General features: G+C 42.9%; 1 protein-coding gene and 1 pseudogene across 5 annotated transcripts in view; one reads left to right on the top strand and one right to left on the bottom strand.

Moving 5' to 3' along the window:
• The window catches only part of PDE4D (phosphodiesterase 4D), a gene marked incomplete at its 5' end in the record, with an annotated part of 2,078,604 nt that overhangs the window by 1,124,692 nt on the left and 928,338 nt on the right, over positions 1–25,574 (top strand). The gene's annotated exons all lie outside the window — the stretch shown is intronic.
• On the bottom strand, positions 24,011–24,918 carry LOC309543558 (posterior protein-like; annotated as a pseudogene). Its single transcript has 2 exons — positions 24,425–24,918; positions 24,011–24,319 (listed from the first exon to the last, which is right to left on the bottom strand). The product of its transcript is annotated as a posterior protein-like (transcript).

Below are 25,574 nucleotides of genomic sequence, written 5' to 3'. Positions count from 1 at the left end.
ATGAGGTTGAAGATGTTGACAGGTTGATCTGGCACCCTGTCCTTACCGGTGAGTGGACAAGGGAGTGTGGGGCAGCTGGTCGAAACAGCCTCAGTTCCATTTAAAACCCCAGAAAGATGTGAACCGTTTTTTTTTTGTTCCTTTAGAATTCATTTTTTATTATTTTTCATTCTCTCCCTGTCATGCCAGACAGCCGAAGGCCCCTTTATCATGGGCTGTCTGATCAGGTCCGCCCTCAGTTTTTCAGACGGACCTTATCGGACCCTTCAGTTTCCTCTATGGAGAGGTGGATGACCAATGCCATTCGATTCTGTTGGCCAAAAACAGACAGATGGTGGTTCTACTTTATATCCGTCCAATCGATTTAGATGGCATCAGATTGAAATGGGCAGGCAGTCTGTTTCCATTCGACTGCCACATAGAGGAGAGTGGGACTGTGTCCATGTTTGCTCTGCATAGCTGAGCGGATAAGACCTGTCATCAGCCTGCTCAGTGGGGATTAGCGGAGAGATCCCAGATAAGCACACGGATTCCGCTTAGTGGAGGTGCCCGTTTGAAAGCAGCCTAAGGTGGCATGAATTACTGGATCTCCTATCCCCTCCAATTTGCTGCACTGTCCTTCCCTAGTGAGGCACTGCCCATCACACCATGAAGCGAAGTACACACGGGCCGAAGGCCGGGCAACATCAGCCGGTTCATTTAAAAATTGGCCACCATTCAGCCCGTGTGTATGGCACCCGGTTCGACAGAAGCTGGCCATGTGCAAAAGAAAAAAACTGGCTCCTAACTTTTTTTAGCTGGCTCCTAGATTCCAAGCAAATTTGTCAAGCCCTGATTTAAGCCTCGTACACACGCAACGATTGTTGGCCGTGAATTTTCGGCCAACGTCCGATTGGCCGATTGTCGGCTTGTTAGTATGATGCTTCCGACAACCGACTCTGACTTTTTGGCCGAACAAAATCTGGTGTGCATGCTATAAAATTTTTGTTGGCCGTCAACAGAACGGCCGATTTTCCGTCAGTCAGTACAGATTTCGGGAGACAAAATTCAGATGAGCAAGACTGGGCATGCTCAGAGAAGAAAAAACACACGGAAAGTTAACCAGCACATGACATCATTTCTGAAGTTGGTTTTTGTTGGCCGAGAAAATTCGTGTGCAGTCTAGAGCACATTTCAACCAACACAACACTGGACAAAAGACGAACGATCGGTCGGCCGATAATCGTTGCGTGTGTACGAGGCTTTAGTCTATGTAAAAGTTATAGGGTCCCCAAACTATGGTATATTGATTTGAAAATTGATTAGTCCTGATTTACTGATGGCCTATCTCATTTCTTGAGGCCCCAAAATGCCAGGACAGTACAACTACCCACTTTGTCACCATTTTTTGGAAAGTAGACAGTCCAAGGTATTTAGTAAGAGACATGGTGAGTTTTTTGAATTTGTAATTTGTAGTAAAATTAACAAAATTAACATGTAATATTTTTTTCACAATTTGTTTTTATGCACAGCTGCACGCCCAAGGGGAGTTGTGCATGTGATCCTTAACGTTCGGGTACCCCACGGTGCCTGGAGGAACCACTCGCCAGCAGTAAATATACAAGTGGTAAAAATAACAGTCATCCAGTTTGGGTTTACATCTAACTTTGGCTAAATGCACATTTGCCCATGCAGCATAAGAACACTGCAAAATTCTTGCATCCGGGATATGCTAGTGCTGCATACAGCTGCCCTTAGACACACCCCCTTAAAGAAGATTTAAATGGGGGGGGGGGGGGTTTAAAAAAAAAAGTGCTTTTTTTTTACCATTGCTACTACTTTACACTGGCTTTTAGATCGTACAATCGCAGGAATTTAGAATTTTGATGAAGGGTTTAGCGCTGGGAAACACTTTTTGAAAGGTATTCATTTTATTTACAACTACAGTGCCTTGCGAAAGTATTCGGCCCCCTTGAACTTTGCGACCTTTTGCCACATTTCAGTCTTCAAACATAAAGATATAAAACTGTAATTTTTTGTGAAGAATCAACAACAAGTTGTTAAAAAAGTTTGAAATCTCCAATAAATTTCGTTCCACTTCATGATTGTGTCCCACTTGTTGTTGATTCTTCACAAAAAATTACAGTTTTATATCTTTATGTTTGAAGCCTGAAATGTGGCAAAAGGTCGCAAAGTTCAAGGGGGCCGAATACTTTCGCAAGGCACTGTATATAGATCAGACCAAAATGAGGGACAAATGCAGAGGAAATCAGGACAGAGGGACATTGTTCCAAATCAGGGACAGTCCCTTGGAATCAGGGACAGTTGGGAGCTATTTGTCTTTTAGGCCTACTTCACTACTGTACTTAAGTACCGAAAGGCGGTATCTGTACTTTCCTAGAGTAGAATTTTTTTCTCCTACTTCCACTTTTACTTCACTACATTTTTTCAATGATTTCAATACTTCTACTCCGATATTTTTTTTTTTTTTTGTGCTGCATAGTTACTCGTTACAATTATAAAAATGACCACTGCCAGAACAGTAGATGGCAGGTTTCATGAAGCTCAAAACATGTGTATTATCAGCGCATTTGAAAATAAAAGCTACTGTATGTATAAATAAAAGCTGCATTTGAAATAATAAAAAACAATATGATGTTCAAACTTTTGACTTCTTTCTTTAATAACTACATAACACAGTACTTGTACTTTTACTTTCAGTACTTGAGTAGCAATTTGTTTTTCAAAACTACTGGTACTTTTACTTTCAGTACTTGAGTAGCAATTTTTTTTAAAAAAACTACTTGCAATACTTAAGTACAAAAAATGTTTAATACTTTAGTACTTCTACTCAAGTGACTTTTTGATCGAGCACTTCCACTTCTACTCAAGTCACTTTTTGATCGAGCACTTGTACTTTTACTCAAGTATGGGTTTCTAGTACTTTATACAACTCTGGGTAAAAGTAATCGGACGGTAAAGCAATCAGCCGATTGCTGGATGAAAAAACTGTACCAGGATCATTGCTGCAGCTTTAGCCAGGATCCTAGTATTAACCAATTCCCGTCAGGGCATTTATATCCATACGTCAGATGGTATGTGGTTAAACTGGTGTTACAATAGATAGAAAGCTGTAGTTGGGCTTGTAATGGTGCATAAGGTGTCCTAAGAACAGGTGGTGATGGGGCATTGCCATGGAATCTGCCTGGTTCATAAAAATATTGTCATTGTCCCTAAACTGTGCAGCCATAGAGCATAGCAGGAGTGTGTAGATCAAAAGAGAATGGAAAGCACATTATCAATCAGCTTATAAGCAGAACAGAAGAACTCCATACAATAAAGCGTATGACAAAGAAACAAAAGATGTCAAAGTCGGAAGTGCGATCTAACATGAGACAATAGGACAGTGGCCTACGGATGAGAAGCTTTGACGTAAGTCTTTTGTAAGATACCAGCGAACAAGTTAAAAAAATTCACCTATGGAAACACACTGACATCTCATCTGTAAATGGAAGTTGTGTGTATAAAGATACAATAGATTAACCTTGTAATATTGACCTACTGTGCACATAGTGTACATATCATTCTCTTATGTAGCACTTTTTTTTTCTAAGGAATTTTTCTCTGAAAACATATTGGTAAATGCTTACTGTATCTATCAACGCAGTTTTTTTTTAATAATCATAAAACATTTTTTATTACATGAAAGAAACATCTAGAAATACACTATATTACCAAAAGTATTGGGACGCCTGCCTTTACACGTACATGCATTTTAATGGCATCCCACTCTTAGTCCATAGGGATCAATATTGAGTTAACCTACCCTTTACAACTATAGCAGCTTCAACTCCTCTGGGAAGGCTGTCCACAAGGTTTAGGCAGGCCAGTCAAGTTCCTCCACCCCAAACTCACTCATCCAGGTCTTTATGGACCTTGCTTTGTGCAATGGTGCGCAGTCATGTTGGAACAGGAAGGGGCCATCCCCAAACTGTTCCCACAAAGTTGGGAGCATAAACTTGTCCAAAATGTATTGGTATATTGACGCCTTAAGAGTTCCCTTCACTGAAATTAGGGGCCAAGCCCAACCCCTGAAAAACAACCTCACACCATAATCCCCCCTCCACCAAATGATTTGGACCAGTGCACAAAGCAAGGTCCATAAAGACATGGATAAGCGAGGTTGGGGTGGAGCAACTTGACTGGCCTGCGCTGAGACTTGACTTTAACAGAACATCTGTGGGATGAAATAGAGCACAGACTGCAAGCCAGGCCTTCTTGTCCACATCATTGCCTTACCTCACTAATGCGCTTCTGGACAAATGGTCAAATATTCCCATAGACACTCCTAAACCTTGTGGACAGCCTTCTCAGAAGAGTTGAAGCTGTTATAGCTGCAAAGGGTGGGCCAACTCAATATTGAACCCTATGGACTGAAACTGGGATGCCATTAAAGTTCATGTGTGTGCAAAGGCAGCCATCCCAATACTTTTGGTAATATAGTGTATGTAAATATATGAATGTGAAAGCCCTGGACAAGTATAGTGAAGTTGTTTTATATATATATATATATATATATATATATATATATATATATATATATATATATATAGGATTCCTCCCTGGCTAGGTCTGAGCTTTTGACTTTAAAGATTAGAATTTGTTAGGCCCAGCACAGTTACAATGTATCTTCATTCTTACTGAGACCAGTAGATGACTAAGGCTCCATGAACACTGAGCATGTTTATCCCTGTAGTACATGGGGCTCTGGCCTTTAGCTGCAGGCCAAAGGCACGGGTGCACCATCCAGCCCCTGCTGTTGGCAGCCTATCAAACTCTCTGAGAGTCACTGCCATCCTCTCTGGATCTCAGTATTCGCCTGAGCCACTGAGACTCATTGGGGTTTATTTACTAAAGGCAAATAGACTGCACACTTTGCAAGTGCAGTTGCAATCATTTTACCTAGGCTTAGTAAATGTAGTGAAGCTCTACCGATTTTCATCATCAAATCATGTGCAAGTTAAAATCCTGTTTTGTTTTTTGCTGTCCTTGCATCTGATTGGGTATTCCTTACAAAAGTAAAGCTTAACCACATACAGTAAGCTCTTGGGAAATTGAGTGCAACTGTACTGGCAAAGTGCACAGTCTATTTTCCTTTAGTAAATCCACCCCTTTGTCTTACCTTGCTCAGCCACCTGTACCTGGCCTGAGAACATAGCATTGTCTATTAAAGGGAAATTAAAGCCTCCTCATCGCCATCTTGGCCTCTGTTTAATCTGCAGCCGCCATATTGTTGAACATGTGACCAGTTATGACACCATCCAATTTGAACTTTTGACAGTTTGGTTGAGAGCACAAGCAACTGTGACCGTTCTCATTCATGGCATGCCTTGAAAAAACTGTTCTGGGAAACTGTTAAATCGATGGGCTTAGTTTCACTTTAAGTTGTGGGGGCACCAATAGGCTTGTGTGTCTTAAAGTGAAGCTACACTCGCCAGTTAAATTCTCTGACCAGTTATAGTGGAGCGAACATTTCAGATGAAACTGACCACCTCGGGAAATAAAAAGCATGCACTCTGAAAAAGTGTTCCTGGGTGAATCCTTGAAGGTACTTTTGGATGCTGCAAGGACATCTAAAACGCACACATAGTAACCAATCAGCTTCGAACTTCTAAGCTTGTTAATTAAGCTTCCACAATAAAACCTAAGAGATGATTGGTTACTATGCACAGCTGCACCAGATTCTCTGTGCTCCAGTTTTAATAAACAGGAGACAATAGTGGTGGCTTTGAGCATTTCTGGTGGTGCTTGGACAATGCCATGCTTAACCACCTGGTAATCTCTCAAAGAAATTATACTGAGAGTGGGCAGCAGGTACAGGCGGAGTAAGGTATATGTATGTGACTGGCTGCCTTCTGGATTTGGGGCACATATGTGCATGCCCCCTGCTGACCCGAGTTTGGCAGCAGATTTCAGCCAGTGATTTTGGCTAAAACCTTCTGGTCGGCTGTGTCCAATCACACACAGTGTTCTTTGTTTAACCACTTGCCTACTGTGCACTTAAACACCCTTCCCATCCAGGCCAATTTTCAGCTTTCAGCGCTGTCACACTTTGACTGACAATTGCGCGGTCATGCTACACTGTACCCATATGAAATTTTTATCATTTTTTTCACACAAATAGAGATTTCTTTTGGTGGTATTTAATCATCTCTGGGTTTTTTATTTTTTACAAAAAAAAAGAATAAAGACAGAAAATTTTGAAAAAAAAAAAAAAGTTTTTCTTATTTTCTGCAAGTAAATTTTGAAAATAAATTTTTTTCCTTCCCTGATGTGCGCTGATGAGGCGGCACTGATGGGCACTGATAGGCTGCACTGATGGGCACTGATGAGGTGGCACTTATGGGCAGTGATGAGGTGGCACTTATGGGCACTGATGAGGTGGCACTTATGGGCACTGATGAGGAGGTACTAATATGGCGCACTGATGAGCACTGATAGGCGGCACTGATAGGCGGCATTGATAGGCGGCACTGATAGGCGGCACTGATGAGCACTGATAGGCGGCACTGCTGGGCACTGAGAGGTGGCACTGAGAGGTGGCACTGCTGGGCACTGAGAGGCGGCACTGACGGGCGGCACTGATGGGCACTGATAGGCGGCACTGATGAGCACTGATGGGCGGCACTGATGAGCACTGATGGGCAGCACCATCAGTGCCCACACTCAGTGCCCATAGTGCTGCCAGTCAGTGCTCATCAGTGCCTATATGAGCAGGCACTGATGGGCACTGACTAGCAGCACTATGGGCATTGATGGGGGGCACTGATGGCGGGCACTGTGGGCACTGATGGCGGGCACTGTGTGTGTTTTTTTACCTTTAGTAATCAGGGCACTGGTGATCAGTGCCCTGATTACATTGCTGTGTGTCCCCGGCGGCTGACGGCTCCCCCTCCTTCCTCACACTGCAGGCTCCGTGTGAGGAAGGAGCGCCGGCGATGAGAGATGATCTCATATGTTTACATATGAGATCATCTCTCATTGGACGGCTTGATCACGTGGTGAATGGCCGCTGTGATTGACCATTCACCACGATCTGTGATCGGCCGTGTCCAAGGGACACGGCCGACACAGATTCTCCCCGATGCGCGCTCGCGGGAGCGCACGGGGGGCGTGTCACTGGGAGGCCGTTTAAAAACGGCCCCCCGAAAATTCAACCTGCGGATGGGAGCAGGTTAAGAAAATATAGAATGCTGTGTACAGGGAACAGCAATCTGGCTGTTATTTCACCCTGAAAAGCAGGGATAAAAACAGTAAGTAAAAGCAACACACTTATACCCCGTTCACACTGGGGCGACCTGTCAGGCAACCTGGTCGCCTGACAGGTCACCGTAGGTCGCCTGCCATAGAGAAGCTGTGGCATAGAGAAGCGTTCTAATAGGAGCGACACAAGTCGCTCTGACTTAGAAAAAGGGTCCGGAGCTTCTTTGGGGCAACCCGGAGCGACCTGCATTGACTTCAATGTTATGAAGTCCGTGCCGGCCACTCCGAGGTCGCGGTGCGAGCTGCGCGCCGCGACCTGTGAGGTCGCCCCGGCAAGTCGGATCGCCCCAGTGTGAACGGGGTCTACACAAACTGTTGGGCACACAGTTTACCCTTGATTGCCCCTAGATGTTAACCCCTTCCAAGCCAGTGTCAGTAGTACAGTATTAACATTGATCACTGTATTGGTGTCACTAGCGACATCACTGTCAGTGACCCTTCCAGCCAGAGTCTGTCACCAGATTGCCCACCATCCTATACCAGTCCCAATATAAGTGGCTGATCACTGCCAGTGTTGGGGGTAACTAGTTACAAAGTAACTGATTACAGTAACTACATTACTTTTTTTGGTAACTAAGTAATGTAACTAGTTACAATACTAATATTGGTAACTACACTACTTTACTAGGCTATAGGAACGCGCTTTCCTGCGTTACCCAAGCCGTGCGATACAATCGTTATTTCAAAGAATAGAGAGGGATGAAGTTTATGACTTTTTGTTGCACTTTATGTTTTATTCTGTTTTTTTCAGGTTTTGTTCTCATGTTTCCCAAAGCCTGTGTTTATACAATAAACTCTATGCAGAAAGAGTGTCATGTATCTTCTTCTACACGGTCAATTAAGAAAGAGGAGTGTAAAGTAATAAGTAGTGAAGTTACTTTTCAAATGCAGTAACTAGTAAAGTAATCTCGTTACAATTTACAGAAGTAACTAGTAACTAGTTACATTTTTTGAGTAACTACCCCAACACTGATCACTGCCAATACAGTATAGCGTCTATAGCTGCCTATATTCCATCCCATAGTTTGTGGACGTTATAACTTTTGAACAAACCAATTAATATATATATTTTGGTATTTTTTTAGACATGTAGCAGAATACATGTTGGCCTTAATTTTCTAAAGAAATTCGATTTTTTTTTTACATTTTTTTGGATGTGTTTTATAACAGAATGAGGAAAATATAGTTTTTACAAAATGTTCAGTAGTTTTTTGTTTATTTAATTAGAAAAAAAAAAACCCAGTGGTGATCAAATACCATAAAAAAAGCTTGATTTGTGTGAAAAAAAAAGATATAAAATTAATTTGCATACAGTGTTACATGAGTAAGCAAATGCCAGTTAAATTATCTCAGTGCTGAATTGCAAAAAATGCCCTGGTCATAAAGGGGGTAAAATCTTCCGGAGGTGGTTAAGGCGGTACTACACAACTGACCAGGGCTTGGACAAGATTCTTCTAGATTAGAATTCTTTTGTGTGTCTGACTGTCTGACATTTGGGCATTCTACATCCACATGTTCAGTGCAAGACTTACCCCTCGTTCACATTGAGGGCATCTTTGAAATCGTGCGACTTCATTGGAAATTGCATGATTTCAAAGCCACATGTCAGTGTCTATGCAAGTCGCACCTGAAATGGCCAAAAGTAGTGCAGGAACTACTTTTTCAAAGCGATGCGGCAAAGTCAGCGTCGCATCGATTCAAACATGGCCATTGCCGACAATAGGGTGGGACTTGTCATGCAATTTGTTAGGTCAAATCGCATGACAGGTCGTTCCTAAGACGGGTCAAATCGCATGAAAAGTCGTTCCAATGTGAAAGGGCTAAATGTAACAGATGTTACACGTGGCACATTGGCAATTAATTCTAGCACAACATGAAATGTAACTTGAGCAAAATAAATACAGCAGGATATCCAGAGTGAATCATTTGAAGAAAAGCTTCATCAGACAATTTGTTTAGTAAATATTTGTTCTAAGAACGTTTTAGATTATTTAAATAAGAGGGATGTGAAAGCTCTTTAGGAGATACACCCATCTGATTCACTGAAGAGAACCTAATCCATGTCCATATGGCATAACTAAATTTAGTTGTTAAAATTGTTGGGGTTGTGTAAGAAGGGTCAGTATGTGCTGCTGCGGAGAACAGCATTAAAGTGATTGTAAAGTCTTGTTTTTTTGTGTTTAACATTTTATACTTCCCTGCCCTGTGCAGTGGTTTTGCACAGAGCAGCCCAGATCATTATGTGCTCAGGTCCCTCTTTGGTTCTCCTGGCCCTTCCCTCCTGTTGAGTGCCCCCACGGCATGCAGCTTGCTATGGGGGCACCCGAGCCAAGCCACAGCTCCGTGTGTCCATTTAGACATGGAGCCACGGCTAGGCCCCACCCTCTTTCTCCTCATTGGCTCAATTACTTTGACAGCAGAGGGAGCCAATGGTGCTCCGCTGCTGTCTCAGCCAATGAGGAGGACAGACGAGTCTCTCCTGCAACATCGCTGGATAGAGAGGGGGCCAGGTAAGTATTTGGGGGGCTGCTGCACACAGAAGGTTTTTTTTAATCTTAATGCATAGAATTCATTAGGATTAAAAAAAAAAACCTGCATTTTCTGCCACTTTAAGGTGAACCCGTCTTTTTGTCCTGCATTGGAATGGCTCCCTCACCTTCAAGCTGCTCACTACAGCTCCTGGGTTTTTGAGAGTGAGATATGGTCACAAAGAGAGAAATTGCTGTGGTTTTTTTTTTTTTTTTAAACCCAGAACTTTCTGCAAATCATGTGTACATGAGACCCATTTTTAAAATTAAGATTTGTTTTAAGAAATTTGATGTGACCTATAAGTTTAAAGAATTCTAGGTATGGATATTATGACGTAGTTACATTGGTCCAGCTGGAACCATAACTATGCATATACCACATCTGTTAGATCCCTCTAGAGCAGTGATGGTGAACCTTGGCACAGCAGATGTTCTGGAACTACATTTCCCGTGATGCTCAACTACACTGCAGAGTGCATGTGCATCATGGGAAATGTAGTTCCAAAACATCTGGGATGCCAAGGTTCGCCATCACTGCTTTAGAGCCTTGAAAAAACTATAATAGGCATGGCTACTCCAGTGACCTCTAGCTTCTCAGTTCTGTACTGAGCAGCTGTCCTACTGCATTCTAAACACAGGAGGTCGCCCATGACACAGCGCCATTTAGAAAATAGTTTACATTTCCTCAGTAAATGCAAAGTGTTCTGTGATTAAATGAGGTGGAAAGGTGGGGCATTAACCACCGGTCACTCGGCGATCGGCGGGGGAGAGGGAGAAAGGCAGGCAGCTTGTGTAAACAAGCTGCCTGTCAGTTCTCCCTGTGTAGAAACACTGATCATACGGTTCTACTATGTAGAACCGTTGATCAGTGTAACTACAGCTCAACAGACAGCCAATCACAGTTAGAATCACGCCCCTAGGGACACACACCACCCCTCCCTCTCAAATAAAGTTAACTCCTTCACTGCCAGTGTATTTTTACAGTAACCGTGCATATATATAGCACTGATTACTGTAGAAATGTCACTGGTAGCCCCAAAAGTGTCAAAAATGTCAGTCAAGGGTCCGATCTGTCCAACCCAATGTCGCAGTACCGCAAAAAAATCGCAGATCGCCATTACGCGTTAAAAAAAAACAACAAAAATGACAAAAATCTTTCCCTTTGTTAGTAAACGCAATAACTTTTGCGCAAACCAATCAAAATACGCTTTTTTGCGATTTTTTTTTTTTTACCAAACATATGTAGCAGAAAACAAATTGGCCGAAAATGTTAAAAAATTTTGATTTTTACTTTTTTTTTTTGGGGAATTACATATAAAAAAATTTGAAAAATATTGTTATTTTTGCAAAATTGTCGCTCTTTTTTTGTTTATAGCGCATGATCAAAAAATCGCACAGGTGATCAAATACCACCAAAAGAAAGCTCTGTTTGTGGTAAAAAAAGGACGTCAAATTAGTTTAGGTACAGTGTCACACGACCGCGCAATTGTCCGTTAAAGTCACGCAGTGCCGAATCGCAAAATACCCCCTGGTCTTTTAGCAGCCAAATACTCTGGGGCTTAAGTGGTTAATGTCACGCTTTCCACCTGGTCCATTCAGAAAATGTTTTCGACTGGACCAATGTCATTTCGTTAAAAAATGCAATATCTGGAATTCATCTTCAAAAAGAAAAAGTAAAATAATTGTGTCCCAAAATAATTCTAGTTTCCCTTTAAGCAACATTTTCTTTAGTTTTATAAATGAAAGTATGAGCACTGATTATGCACCATATCGAGATTCTAATTGCTGATAATTGTCTATTAATTGCAGCCGAGGCATATTCCTGAGTCCTTGACATTCACTGCCATCAGTGCTTAGCTGTACTGCCTCTAAAACCTATTTCTTATGCAGCAATCAGTACTTTTTCACAGTAACATGACATTTCTAAATGCGAAACCTTTGGATAAACTGTTAGTTAATGTTCTAAAAAGCTTGCATTTGTGCGCAGTAGGTGAGTATTTAGGAAGTCAAAATAACAGAATGCACATGAAGAACAGTGTGAGCTGTATTTCAGAGCTAAACAAGTAATGGTGCCTTCTTTATTACCTTGATGGTCAGAGGTACTTTGTTTCACCATCTTGGTGGAGGTCTGCCAGATGTCTACATGGATGTCAGACAGATGTTTTTTTTATTTTTTATTTGTATATTGGGCAATATTATATTGCTCGTCGCTCCCTGGCAGTAGAGGATAGACACATTTTTATGACCGAGCAGGTTGTTTAGGAAACTTATTTTTTGGGATCACTGTTGAATGTCTGTGATCACTAAAGTGGGAGCTATATGTTAACCTCTGACCCTTGTCTATCTGGCCATGTAGGTTAGTGTTTATGTGTTATATTGTAGTTCTTAAATTGTATTATAATGCTTACTTTTTATGACCCATTTTCTCCTATTTTTATCCTATACATCCCTAATGCTATACATATATCAGGGGGAGACAATATTTGCATAGTTTTATTCGTTTTTTTACGTTATAATAAAAAGTTGTAAAGTCAGAAGGCTTTTTATCTTAATGCGGGGTTTCTCAACCAGGGTTCCTCCTGGGGTTGCTAGGGGTTCCTTGAGGAATGGGCAATTTCTGCCCCTCAGATAAGTTTCCAATGACACCATTGTTCCTTTTAGCTATCTGTAAGGGGGTGATTCTTCCCAATAATAAGAGTAAGGATCATTCTTCCCACTGACTGGCACACTAATGTGTCACGAGTTTTAGATTTTTAGCAGGGGTTCCTGGAGACCAGAACTTTATTTCAACATTTCCTCTGTGTTGAAAAGGTCGACAAAAGGCTGTCTTAATGCGTTATATGCATTAGGATAAAAAACCTGTGTGCAGCATCCTCCCTCCAGCACCCCCTAATACTTACCTGAGGTCCCTCTTTGTCCAGCGATGTCCACAAGTGTCTCAGCCGCACCAAGATTCTCCCTCCTGATTGGCTGAAACACATCTACGGCACCATTGGCTGCCACTGCTGTGCTGTCAGCTAGCCAATTAGGAAAGAGAGTGGGATGGGGTCGGGTTGGGGCTCCGTGTCTGAATGGACACAGGGAGCTGTAACTCAGCACGGGTGCCATAATAGCAAGCTGCTTGCTGTGGGGGCACTGAACACGAGGGAGGGGCAAGGATCACAGAAGAGGGAGCCTAGAAGAGGGGGATGCGGGCTGCTCTGTGCTAAACCACTGCAACAGAGCAGGTAAGTACAAGTTTGTTATTTTTAAAGGAAGAAAAAACTAGACTTTACAATCCCTAGGATGTAGTCAGTTGCTGTGAATATATACACCACCATAAAAATAGCTTTTAAGCACCCAGCAAAGTACCCCTGAAGAAGTCACTTGACAATGATGACACGTGTTGGGCGGAGCCGGGTGACTGCCAAAACTGAAAGTGACGTGGGAGCTGCCGCCCTGCTGTTCTGTCATACATGCTAGTGCTTTTTAATTATATGTAAGTACAATTTTAATTAATAAAAACTTTTTACTAAGGCATAATACATTATGGGGAACTCCTTTCGGTGAGTCCATTGCAGGTAGAATTTGTGATCTTTTAAAGGGCCACTCATATATGTGGAATTGTTTTACATAATCTAAAGTAGCAATAGGAGGAGAGATCCAAGTGAGGCCTTAACCAAAAGAAACCAAAAAGCAGCCCCAAGGTGAGGAAAGTGTTATATCACCTGGCACTTGGTAGGTCTACTATCCATCCTCTATGGGGCATAGTGCGGCATAGGTTATAGGATTCTTATTTTGGGTAGGAACAACATTTAAAAATGTTTTGGGTCGTGAAGGCCCACCTCCTTCCTACTAAGCCCCACCCTTGGTCTGATGTGTAGAAATGTGTCTTGATGCAAAAATCCATGCTAAAAAAAAAAGAAGAAAAGTGGATTGGGATTGAATACAGCACTATGATAATATCTGAATAAAGATTTGAGGTACTGATGGGGTAGGTTATGATCCGGTATTCATTTCAAGGATTCATTTTCAGTGTTGACTGAAATTTTCCTATTAAAGCAATATAAACCCAAAAGCAAACATTTAATATATTGCAGCTTACCAATTCTTAGATCTGATGGCTGCATTTGTTTTTTTAAGTATTTTTTTTCTTCATCTGGTGATCCAGCCAGCAAATCTGTTTTTTTTAACAGAACAAGCTCTCTGACAAATATAGCAGTTAAGGGTTTGAGACAAACCATTTACCACTGACGGGTGTTTATGATGATCAGCTTTTATTTATTCATGTAAAAACTTTATCTCAAAAGGGAAAAAAAAATGTTACTGTAACTGTTTATAAAGTATAAGCTGGAGGTTTGGGTCAATTTGTTAGATGTACTAGCAGATTGAGATATACTAACATTCCCCTCCACCAAAACTGACAATGCTGCTGTCCAAAGGTGCCCCATGTGCTCATTCATCCAGAGTGAGGGCACTCTAAGGCTAGGTTCACACCTGTGCAGTCAACAGCCCACGGTTTGCGGGAGCACGAGAACCCATTCATTTGGAAAGAAGTCCATGCACTATTTTTGAAATCACAAGCCCGCATGGGAACCGAGGTGCAATTTTCAGTGCGGGCGGTGTGCCATTAGAATTATTGGCAACCACCCGCTGGTCCTGCATTTCACTGTGCGGGTAGGTGCAGCTGCGGGAATTTGTGCGGGTCCCTCAGCAGCACCACCCGCACAGGTATAACCACAAAGATCCTCAATGAAAGCGCTAAGGGATTCTATGAGTTTGTACAGCCACAAATCAGTGTTGTGAAAGCTGGTGGCTGGTTATTGTAGTTCCACATAGATGAAAGACCAAAACCACAGTGAATACAAACATACAAAATGTTTATTCGTCCAACAACAAACTTAAAAAGAATAAAAAGACTCCTGTGTGAACAGACTGGACTGTGTAAGTATTAATCACATGTTGCTATAATCCCACATGGATGTGATTTGAAAAGCTGAAAAACACATACTATTAGAGCCCTTTCACACAGAGGCGCTTTTAAAGCACTTTGGCGCTAAAAGAAAGCGCCTGAAAAGCTCATGAAAACCTACTCCTATTAACCACTTGCCGATAGCCAGCAGTACATATACTGCGGCAGGTTGGCTCTGTCCTTCAAAAGGAGGTAACTGCCCATTCGCCGCAGGGGAAGCTGATCTACGGGTCCGGCAGCCATGATTGCCACCGGGCACCCACGATCGCTACCCGTGGAGACAGAACGGCGGTCTGCCGTTGTAAACACGGCTGACCACTTTTCTGTCTTTATTGAACACAGGGATCCTTTGTTCCTCCTGTTTAGGAACACAGGTCCCTGTGTTCATTTCATAAGTCCACCCCCCACACCGTTAGAAAGCACCCCCTAGGGGCACATTTTAACCCTTTGATCGCCCCTGGTGTTAACCCCTTCCCTGCCAGTGTCATTAGTACAGTAACAGTGCATATTTTTATCACTGATTACTGTAGTAATGTCACTGGTCTCCTCCAAAGGGTCATAAATGTCATTTAGGGGTCCGCCGCAATGTCGCAGTCCTGCAAAAAAATCACTGATCGCCCCCATTACTAGTAAAAAAATTTAATAAAAATTACATAAATCTTTCCCCTAGTTTGTAGGTGTGATAACTTTTGTGCAAACCAATCGATACACTCTTATTGGGATTTTTTTTACCAAAAATATGTGGCAGATTACATATTGGCCTAAAATGATGAAATAATTAGATTTTTGATTTTTATTTTATTGGTTATATAGCAAAACGTGAAAAAATATTGTTTTTCTTTTTCAGAATTGTCGCTCTTTTTTTGTTTATAGCGCAAAAAATAAAAATTGCAGAGGTGATCAAATACCACCAAAAGAAAGCTCTATTTGTGGGAAAAAAGGACATGAATTTTATTTTGGGTACATCATCGCACAAACGAGCAATTGTCAGTTAAAGTATCGCAGTGCTGAGTCATTAAGGGGGTAAAACCTTCTTCTGGTCCACAAGTGGTTAAAATCAATGAATGCTTTCACACTGGGGCAGTGCGCTGGCGGGGCGGTAAAAAAATCCACCAAGCAGCATCTTTGAAGCATGTTGGGAGCGCTAACAAAAGCGCCTCAAAAACACCCCTCTCCATTGAAAAGAATAAAAAGCGCCTCAAAATGGTTCTTGAAGCCATTTTGAAATCTAGCGTCCTTAGAAAGCGCACCACTAATGCCTCAAAAGCACCTGAAAAGTGCCGCAATAGCGCTTACTTTTATGGGCAGTTTTCAACCGCCTCAGTGTGAAAGGGCTCTTAATCAAGCAGGTACTGGAGGGGGGAGAGGAGAGAGGAGATGGTCTTCCCAGGTAAAAGCACTCCTTCTCCCAGATGGAACAAAGCAGATGCTGTGTGAAAGCAGAGTTCCACACTGAGAATACTTTTTTTAATAAAAATACCCCCGGGACAGTCAGGGCTAGTACATTCCACAAAGGATAGCCTCTGATCTGTCCCGGGTTGCACTTACCTTTTAGAAGAAATACTTACCTTGAAAAAGTATTGTCCAGCGTTGCCATCTCAGGTGTGGGCAGCTTGAAGCCAGCGCAATCCTCTTCTGCGTCCTCTTCCGTCTTCTTCGGTACCACGATGCACTGCGCCGGCCCCGTCGTCACTTCCGGTGCCGCAGCGTCATCCCTGCACAGCTTCTGGGCATGCCCAGAAGCTGTTTAGCAAGGTATGACGGCGCCTGAACCGGATCTGACGTCGGGGCCGGTGCAGGCGCATTGATTCCTGGGAGCGATGACGTTCAGCTCCCAGGAATCATTGCAAAAGCCAGGAAGTGATGACGGGCCGTGGCCGCTGAGGGGAGGAAGAAGGAAGTAAGGTAAGTATATTTTCTTCTAAACGAGGTAAGTAATGAAAAAAAAAAAATTGCGATTATCCATTTGTTTTTCAGGTGACCCGGAGCGAGAAGATGGAGGTAAGTATAATTTTAGGGTGGAACTCCACTTGAAGGATATGGTGAAGAGCCAAATGTTTACCGCTGTGATGGACTGCTGGCACAATGTGGAAAAGCCAGGGATGTAATTGGCAGCCAAAGCTGCGGACTCCCTGATCAATCCCAGGACAATGGGTAGCTGAAGCTTCCAGACGGCGTGCCAAATGCGACGTCACAGCGGCTGTGGTCACTAGATGCAATGCGTGTTGAGACACCAGGGGATAGCAACAATATTCCATTGAGCAATATCTCAGAAGGCTGTCATCATGACGACACGTTTCGGGCATTGCCAAGGTGTGAACCTAGCCTAATACAGGAGGTTGTTACTGGCCGGATCACCAGGTGAAAACAGAGGGGAAAAGCCAAAAAAAAAAAAGGAAAACGAATGCAGCCACCACATCTAAAGATTGGTAAGCTGCAATATCTTACATTTTTAATTTTGGGTTTGATACTGCTTTAATTATATTTCCTGAGAATTATATAGACAGGTAACATTAGTAAAGGCATTTGCCAAGAATAGCCATACTTCTATTTATATAGCTGGAAATAAACCACGTACAGGTAAAGTGTTACTATGTTGTAAGGCCCCATTGTTTTCTGTAGTACCGGTTTAGCCATCAGCCAACCAGCAAAAAGCAGACAAATATGCTTGTAAACTTGCAATGCACATGGATGTACGGGCACACGCAAAAACGCCTTGGTGTGAATGGGGCCAAATAGTGTGAATCTGAGCGGGGCACAAAGCATGCATTGTTTCAGACACTCACATTGTTTGTTTCAGAGACGTATTAACTAGTTACGTCCTAAGCAGCATTCTAAATATCACTAGGAGATAAAATTATCACACTTAACTTTTTTTCAGTAATTTCTGTTACATTGACTTCATTCCCCTTTTTAGTATCTGCAGCACCTCTTGTGTTAGACTCCTAGGAGAGGTCTGAGATCACGCTGGAATCCATGACTTCCCAGACAGTTTTGTCCTCTTTTCATTATATAGTTTATTTCTTTTGCTAATTAATATAGTACTGCCATGGTTTTCCACACCCTACAGAGAACAATAAGTGACTCTTCTTATTTATTATCCCTGAAGATACTTACAATTCAGTATCCACGCCAAAGTGACACAGTGATAAAATATGTCCCCCAAAACACTGCAAAGTGATCAGCGGCAGACATCCCACTGTCAGTGGCTGAAGTAGGTGTATAAGGGTCAGTTGTACCTATGATTCCCAAAAACCCTGGCTTGAAAAATTAGTTTCTGCATGTAGCACTGCCCCCTAGAGGACTGCTGAGAATTGCGCTTTCTGGATTCCCCTGGGTTACCCTTAGCAACTGATGGAAGATAAACAGCATTGAAAGTCCTTGGCTCAGTCTAAAAGCAATCCAGGGGATGTTGTTTTTTGTGTTTTTATTAAGAACTTGGATAGGAGAAGGGATGAGTGGGATACTCCAACTATGAACTATGCACAACTAGCTGTAGTGTGCGGCAAGGCCACTGCTTCACCTTGCCACTGAAGTGAAGATAGATTTAAAGGTTCCTGTTTTAGTTATACTCTTTAGGGTCCTGTAACTGGCACCCCCTTTCCTCTTAACACCGCTGTGCTAACGCCTGTCCACTGACCCTAGCTTCTGGAATGGTCCCCTTCCTGGCAGACCCCTGGGCGAGTTCCTCTGTACTCACAGACACTGTTTTTCCAGAGTCACCGTTGCCTCCAGACTCCACTTGTCAGCATCCACTGGACCTCTGCATTCAGCAACACCTTCGGGGTCACTTGGCTTCCCGCCCAAAGACACCCTGCCACATGTGTCCATGGCCTTTATAGCCTATCACAGGATGCACCACTGTCTGTGCCAACCCACTGGGACAGCCAAAAAAGCCTTTGTGTCACTGGCTGGGTTTCCTCTACTGTCAAACAGGCCTCCCTATTGGATACAGTGGGGACACTCCCTCAGCCCAGATGAATCACACCCTGGACACATGTAACAGGCCTGACTAGAAATCCTGCTCCCTGGTAAGCAGAAAGAGCCACTAGGTTTTACCTGTCACTCTCCTGATAAGCAGGCAGAGCAAAAATACACTACCTACCTAGCACCTATCTAGGAGGATGCTACATCCACCACTCACCAAAAAACGAGTCATGTCCCCATTGGCTCTGGGGCAGCCGCCCACTCCAAAAATTCCTACCGAACAAAAATCCATGGAGTATCCCACAAACTTGGAGAGGAAGAAAAGGGAAAACAAATGTACATTCAATAAATTAAGGTGAAAAAATAGACCTATCTGTCTGTACAGTATAATACATTTCAGGTGCATTAATGTAATGCACCCCCCACCAAACAAACTCTGTTTGGTGAGTACATACATTGTCCTAACTGACTAAACTACCTCCTAGGCAACCTGCAAAGGAAAACCCATTAACATTTTAGCATTTACATCACAGAATTTTCCACATTCCTTACTACAGTCAGTAAGAAGGCCCTCTCCGCAGAGGCGGTCTTCTCACCCATCATAATAACAAAGAAAATATTCAGTGCTTAATCACTACCCTGACAAAAGAGAAAAAGCAGCTGGACACTTAAATAAGGTCAAACCAACAAAACCTCAAAAATAAAACATAAACAATCATTAGTGCAGCATTAAAATGATGACAATTATATTATAACACACAGTGTAATAAAGTCCATAGTAATCCAAAGATAAAAGAGAATACTAGAGTAAGAATGCCTTCAGTGTAGAAAGGGTGAATCAAACACCAAATCAGTGAAGTCTTCCACCAGTGAGTATTAATGCCTCTCACCTCCAGCACTCGACCACTAGGGGTCATCAGGCAAAACGAGCAAGACCACTGACACAATTCCTCTACAAAGATCCTGGGCCTAATACGGACAAGTCATCCATTCAGGGGAAGAAAGAAAACAATCTAATGGCACTTTTCCACTGCAAGTACCGGCTCGGCCCTGCTTGGCCCGGTTTGCTTTTCCACTGCTGGTACCGCTTGGTATAGTGTTGGAACGGTTCGGTACGGTACGGGTATAGGTTTACTTTTCCACTAAAGTAGTACTAAAGTTAAGTGGGTGGGATAACAACGGGGTGGGTGGGATTCTCTGACCAATCAGTGGCTAGTAGTGACTGCATGCAAAGGATTGTGGGATATGGTACCAGTTTGGTACCTGTTGGAACCACAATCGAGTAGGTACTGTTTTTTCAGAGCCGTACCGTACCGTTCGGTTCCATGCAGGGGAAAAGCAAACCTATACCGTACCGTACCGAACCGTTCCGACCCTATACCATGTGGTACCAGCAGTGGAAAAGCACAAAAGCGTGCCGAACTGGTACGGTTCCATGCAGTGGAAAAGCGCCATAAGTGCTCTCTGTCTCCTCTAAAATTTTATTTAAATGAAGTTAAAATAACTTACAAACAAAGCACTGACTCAGTGCTTAATGCAGGCATAGCAAATACACGTCTTCCACCGTGGGTGGCCGCGGGTGACGCCAGACTTCTCCCCCCGTACGCGTTACGTCAATGGGTGTGACTTCGTGTCTCCCTCTCAGCTCCATCCGAAAGCGGAAGTAATTTATGGACTCTCTTCCTCTTTCTGGATCGGCTGTGTGTAGGCGGCGTCTCCGCCCACGATTTTAGATTAGCGGTGGCTCCTCCTGCTAGGCAGATTTCTCCAGCTCGCGCTTTCCCGCGTGGTACAGTTACCATTTCGATGCCGCTCCATCTCATCTCAGCTAGCATGACTGTAAAGCGAATTGTGCTATTCAATCCGCACCCATCCGCCATCCTTGTCTGTACCAGGGCTCCAGCTGCACCTCCATCACTCTGAGCTGGCTGACCCTCTTTGCTATTCAGTAGAATTGTCCCTCTGTCAGATGCATGGCCGACATTTCTCTTCTTAGCACTTGTACAGGCAAGACTTGCCATACTGTCTTGGAAAAATGTCCCGCTGTCATTAAATGCACGGTCAACAAGTTTCTTTACAACATCCTCGCTGCCACTACTTTGGCTGTCATTGGATGCACGGCCAACATTTTCCTGCGTAGCTCTGGCACACTGATCCACGTGCCCTGGGCCGCCATTTGCTCCGTCCACACTTGCACCATCTACTGTGAAGCAGCACAGTCCATTTTTACAGTAAGATGCAACTCTCCCGCTCTCCAGCACAATACTTGAGTGGATTCATAACAGAAACTAAGAATGTTAGTTTTTTTTTTTTGCCAAATTTTCTGTTTTTTCAGTTTAATTTAGAAAAAATAACCCAGTGGTGAGTGAATACCACCAAAAGAAAGCTCTATCTGTCTAAAAAAAAAGATAAAAACTTCATATGGGTACAGTTGCATGACCGCACAGTTCTCATTGAAATTGCCACAGTGCTAAAAGCTGAAAATTGGTTTAGGCTGGAAGGGGTGAAAGTGCCTGGAATTGAAGTGGTTAAAGTTGTGCAGATACTACATTTATGCAGCCTATGGGGAGCTGTACATGATGTGTTCTGTCGTCTATAATATATTTAAAATATATAGAAATACTCATTGCATTACCTGGACAATTGGATTTCCTGTGTCCCTGTTCTCTGTATTTGTTTTATTAGCTCAAGTGTGCTTACTTTACACTTAATGATATATGTGCTGTACAATTATAATTGTCACATGGTTATATAAGTGTGTGGGTGCATTTTACTGTGCGAGGAGAGAGCATACAACTAATCGTGTTCTCCTGAGTTCTACATCTAAACTCTTTTTATAGTCAGGGAGAAATTATACCCTTGTGTTTATATGCGACAGCACAGGTTTTTTTTCTGAGCATACAATGCAAAGGGCACAATCATTTTCTGGGGTTAAAGACAGACGAAGGAATAATTCAGAGTGAAGCCAACATTTCATGCTGCTGTAGATTCCAGCATTTTTAAAGGTTCCCTTTGGTTATAAGTAACATTAAGTGTAAAGCTTCCTACAAACTGTATGTTAGATCAGCCTTTCTCAACCAGGGTGCCTTGAGGTTTCTTCGGGGGTGCATTGGCAAAATGCCTAAAAAGTGCCCCAAAATTGTATACAGGCGGTGGGTGGATGAAACCTGCCTTTTTAGTTAGTCACATATTTTCAATGTACACCATTACATCCTTCTAGCTGTCTACATCCTAATTACCAATGACAGAGGCATAACTAGAACCTTCAGGGCCCTGGTGCAAGAAACCATGAAGGGCCCCCCAGACCCCTGGCCGGGGTCCTTCCCTTCAAGCCTGGGGCTCTTCCCACTGATCCTGGGTCCCTTTACTCTCGTTACAGGGCCCTTTATTACGGTCCCACAGCGGGACCCTTTAACAAAGTCTGCAGTGGGCCCACTTCCTGCCATCTTGGGGCCTCCCCACGGTGGTGGAATGCCAGGGCCCAGTTGCAAGTGTGACCTTTGCGATCCTGGAAGTTCACCCGCTGGTGTCAGTAGTTTTTATTTTTTGGCATTTTAAGTGTATTATTTTTTATCATTTCATTTTTTTTTTTTACAATGTCACTGACTATGACTCTGTCCATTCAGAAAAGGAAGGAGCTGGTAAATTACATATTTACTGACCCCTTCCTGGTTCTCTATTGTGACCCATCCCCTGCAGCAGCCGGCAGGAGAGGGGAGGGAGCACTGTGGGGACCGGGGGGAGCACACAGGGCCCCAGAGACTGCAGAACATAAGTGAACTGGATAGGAGGAGTAGCGGGGGCAGCATACAGAAGAACCAATCTTCTCAATTTTCCTCCTGCAGCTACAGGAGAAAAAAGGTGGACAGTGATTTCTCTACATGCTGCCCCCGCCGCCCCTCCTATCCAGGTGTACAGGGGAGCCGCACAGACCTCCTAGACCATGGGGCCCGGTTGCAGTTGCAACCCCTTGTTGCCTACATATCCTTCTTGTTTGACCCTCCTGTTCCTCTATCAGCTTTAAGGGTCTTATTAGATAAGTGATGGAGAAAACTGAGGTAGAAGAGAAACATTGGAATACTAGTCAGTACCGGTGTGCAAAAGTGTATTATTTGCTTTGGAAGGATCAATCACTTTTAACGTTGGGTGTCTCACGTGTGTTGATGTTGCTGCATTATGTAAAACTATCAGAATAGTTTTGACATTTTAGAATGGGGTGCCTCAAGACTGTCTATATATTTGGAGGATGCCTTGAGATCGTACATTATTTTAAAGGGTGCCTTGACTGGAAAAAGGTTGAGACACCAACATTGTGTTAGATAGTAGTCCTTTCAGGCAAAAGTTAGCAAGCTGTGTACCTATCTCTGGCTTCCGCCTGCAGTACTTAAGTGAGGGTGACATTATCCCTGTTCCGGCGAGATCTGGAGAATGTAGGGTATTCCAGATCTCACCAAGATTAGGCTACCAGAACTTTCTTGCAGGGTCTTCATTCAGGGTATTTTGTTGCTGTTTTCCAACCTTCAGCTAGACTACTTTTGGGCATGGGGTGCGTACAGTATACTGGCTGTTTTCATTAGAGGTTGCTGAGTTTATTACTGTATGATAAAACACATTTTGGACCGTTTACATGATTATCTTAAGATTTCTGAGGCATATTACTCTGTTTAAGTTCAAGGATATGTTTTTATTAAATAAATTGCAGATTTGTGAGCTGTGTTCCAGGTCTCGGTCACAGCGTTCTGTGAGCTGCCCTGAGAGATAATGTGACTGAGCATTAAGACAAGGCTAAACCTCCAGTGCTTAGGAAAACATATGGCAGCCTCAAATGAATCAGGAGTGTTTGCTGTCCTCTACAAATGCTTAATATTTATGGTTTAACATCCTTTGGAAATGCCAGTTAGCTGCCATGAAAGGATGCATTTTAACATGTGATTTCCTGTGTTCTTCCACTCTGCAATTTGTTCTATGATTCTTCTATAAAACAGAACTTTTCAGAACTTTAACAATTATCAATAGTAATAATCATTCTATTCTGGAATATTGCATTACAATGAGTGGAATATAAGAAAAAGAAAAAATTGGGTAGCTTGTGTGCTCCATTAGCTTAAAGTATAACTCCAGGCCAGTATAAATAAAGGAGTTGTAAAGTCAGAAGGTTTTTTTTATCTTAATGCATCCTCAGACCTGTGCAATCTCTTCTGGCTTGTTAGCTTTAATATGTGTGCAGTATCCTATGCTGTGCTTGTCCTGGGTGGGTGTTTTTATCCCAGATACCTGTATTTCTGTATTTACTTGCCCAAGGCTAGCTAGCAATGTTAGGAGTAGTTATACCTCTGTCGAGACTGTCCAAAATACACTGCAGCTCTCTCATCTGCCCGTCTACATCTGCTAAATTATCATTAACCTGTGCAGATAACTGGCCTGCCAGAGGTTCTGGTAACCATGCTTTTAAGAGAAAGCATCCATCCTCATTACTCAAATGGTATCTAAGCACTAGAGCCTCAATTTTTTTGGACAGAGTCACTGGTGATTCCAAAGTATTAAATTCACCAAGAATCTGGCATAAAGTAAGTCCTGAATTGTAATCAAACTGGTTGTCTGATTCGGAGCTCTAGGTGCAATAGCTGACTGTACTTCATTGTAGGCATTCCCCTCATTGACTGTGCAAATATTAGCCAACTGATATTTCCTTTTGTGTTATTGAGCGATAATATACATTGCTCTTAATAAAAACCTGGGAGTTTGCATCTGTTATGTCTCTAAAGACAACCAGCTCTTCCATCTCAGGCAATTTTACTTGCGACAACTCCACAAGCTTGCTCTTCATATCACAGTCTGCACCACACCTCTTAAGTTGTTCTTGTAGCTCAGTGTTCCTTTTTGACAAATTGCTTACTGTAGACCGCAATTCCTCCATTTCAATACTGGACGCTGTTGCCACCTTTTAGAAGGTTTTCACTAATTTTCTCAATATCCTCCCCGAGACGCCTCCTCTCTGCTCCCGACTGCTCCCTCTTTTGCTCTGATATATGTTTAATTCTGAGCAACACTGCGATTTCATTTCTTTGTCAGCTGTTTATTCAATAATCTGCTATTATGTTGCAGACGCTGAGACAATAGTACACTACACTGGCTTTGAAGAGGTTCCTCTGCACAGAAATGATAACTGGCAGAGGCATATTTTTTAACATACGTGTACACCAGTTCCATTTCACCACTATACAATCCACACAATGAGCAATTCTACTAGTACTAATGTTCCTAAACTGCACTTAGCAACAACCGCTCACACAAGTCAGACTACAAACAAACAAAAACCATATCATTCTTCATTATCTTCCATTCATTAACACATTTACCCGAAATCACCCAAAACAATTAAACCCTTTGCATATCGATAGAAAAGACTCACCACACTTCCAGCCCTTCAGGTTTTTGTGATGTCCCAGATCCAGCTTAGTTTGTACTGTGAGGGTCACAGTTAATCTGTCCTTCTGGAATCAGAGCACTTCTGTCCTGTAGGTTCTATGTGGATTTTAGAATTTCCGTATGCTTTCTGGGGTACCAAATGTAAAATGTGCTCTGCTTGGGGGGTCTTCCTTCTAATGAAGGATGGCTAACCTATGTAGCACCCTCCTAGGTAGGTGCTAGGAAAACCCATGGGGGGGGGGGGCTGCCTGCTTATTGTTTAGCCAGGCTGTCACGTGTTCCCAGGTGTGCTTGCTGAGCTTGGGGAGTCTCCCCACTGTGTCCAACGAGGGCTCTTATTGGGCAGTGGAGGAAACCTGACCAATAGCACACCAGGGTTTGTATCTATCCGAGAGGGCAGAATCTGCCGCAATGCATCCTGGGATGGGGTATAAGTC

Source organism: Pelophylax lessonae, assembly GCF_965119305.1.
Source record: "Pelophylax lessonae genome assembly, chromosome: 1".
Taxonomy (NCBI): domain Eukaryota; kingdom Metazoa; phylum Chordata; class Amphibia; order Anura; family Ranidae; genus Pelophylax; species Pelophylax lessonae.
This window is presented reverse-complemented; position numbering and strand designations above follow the sequence as displayed.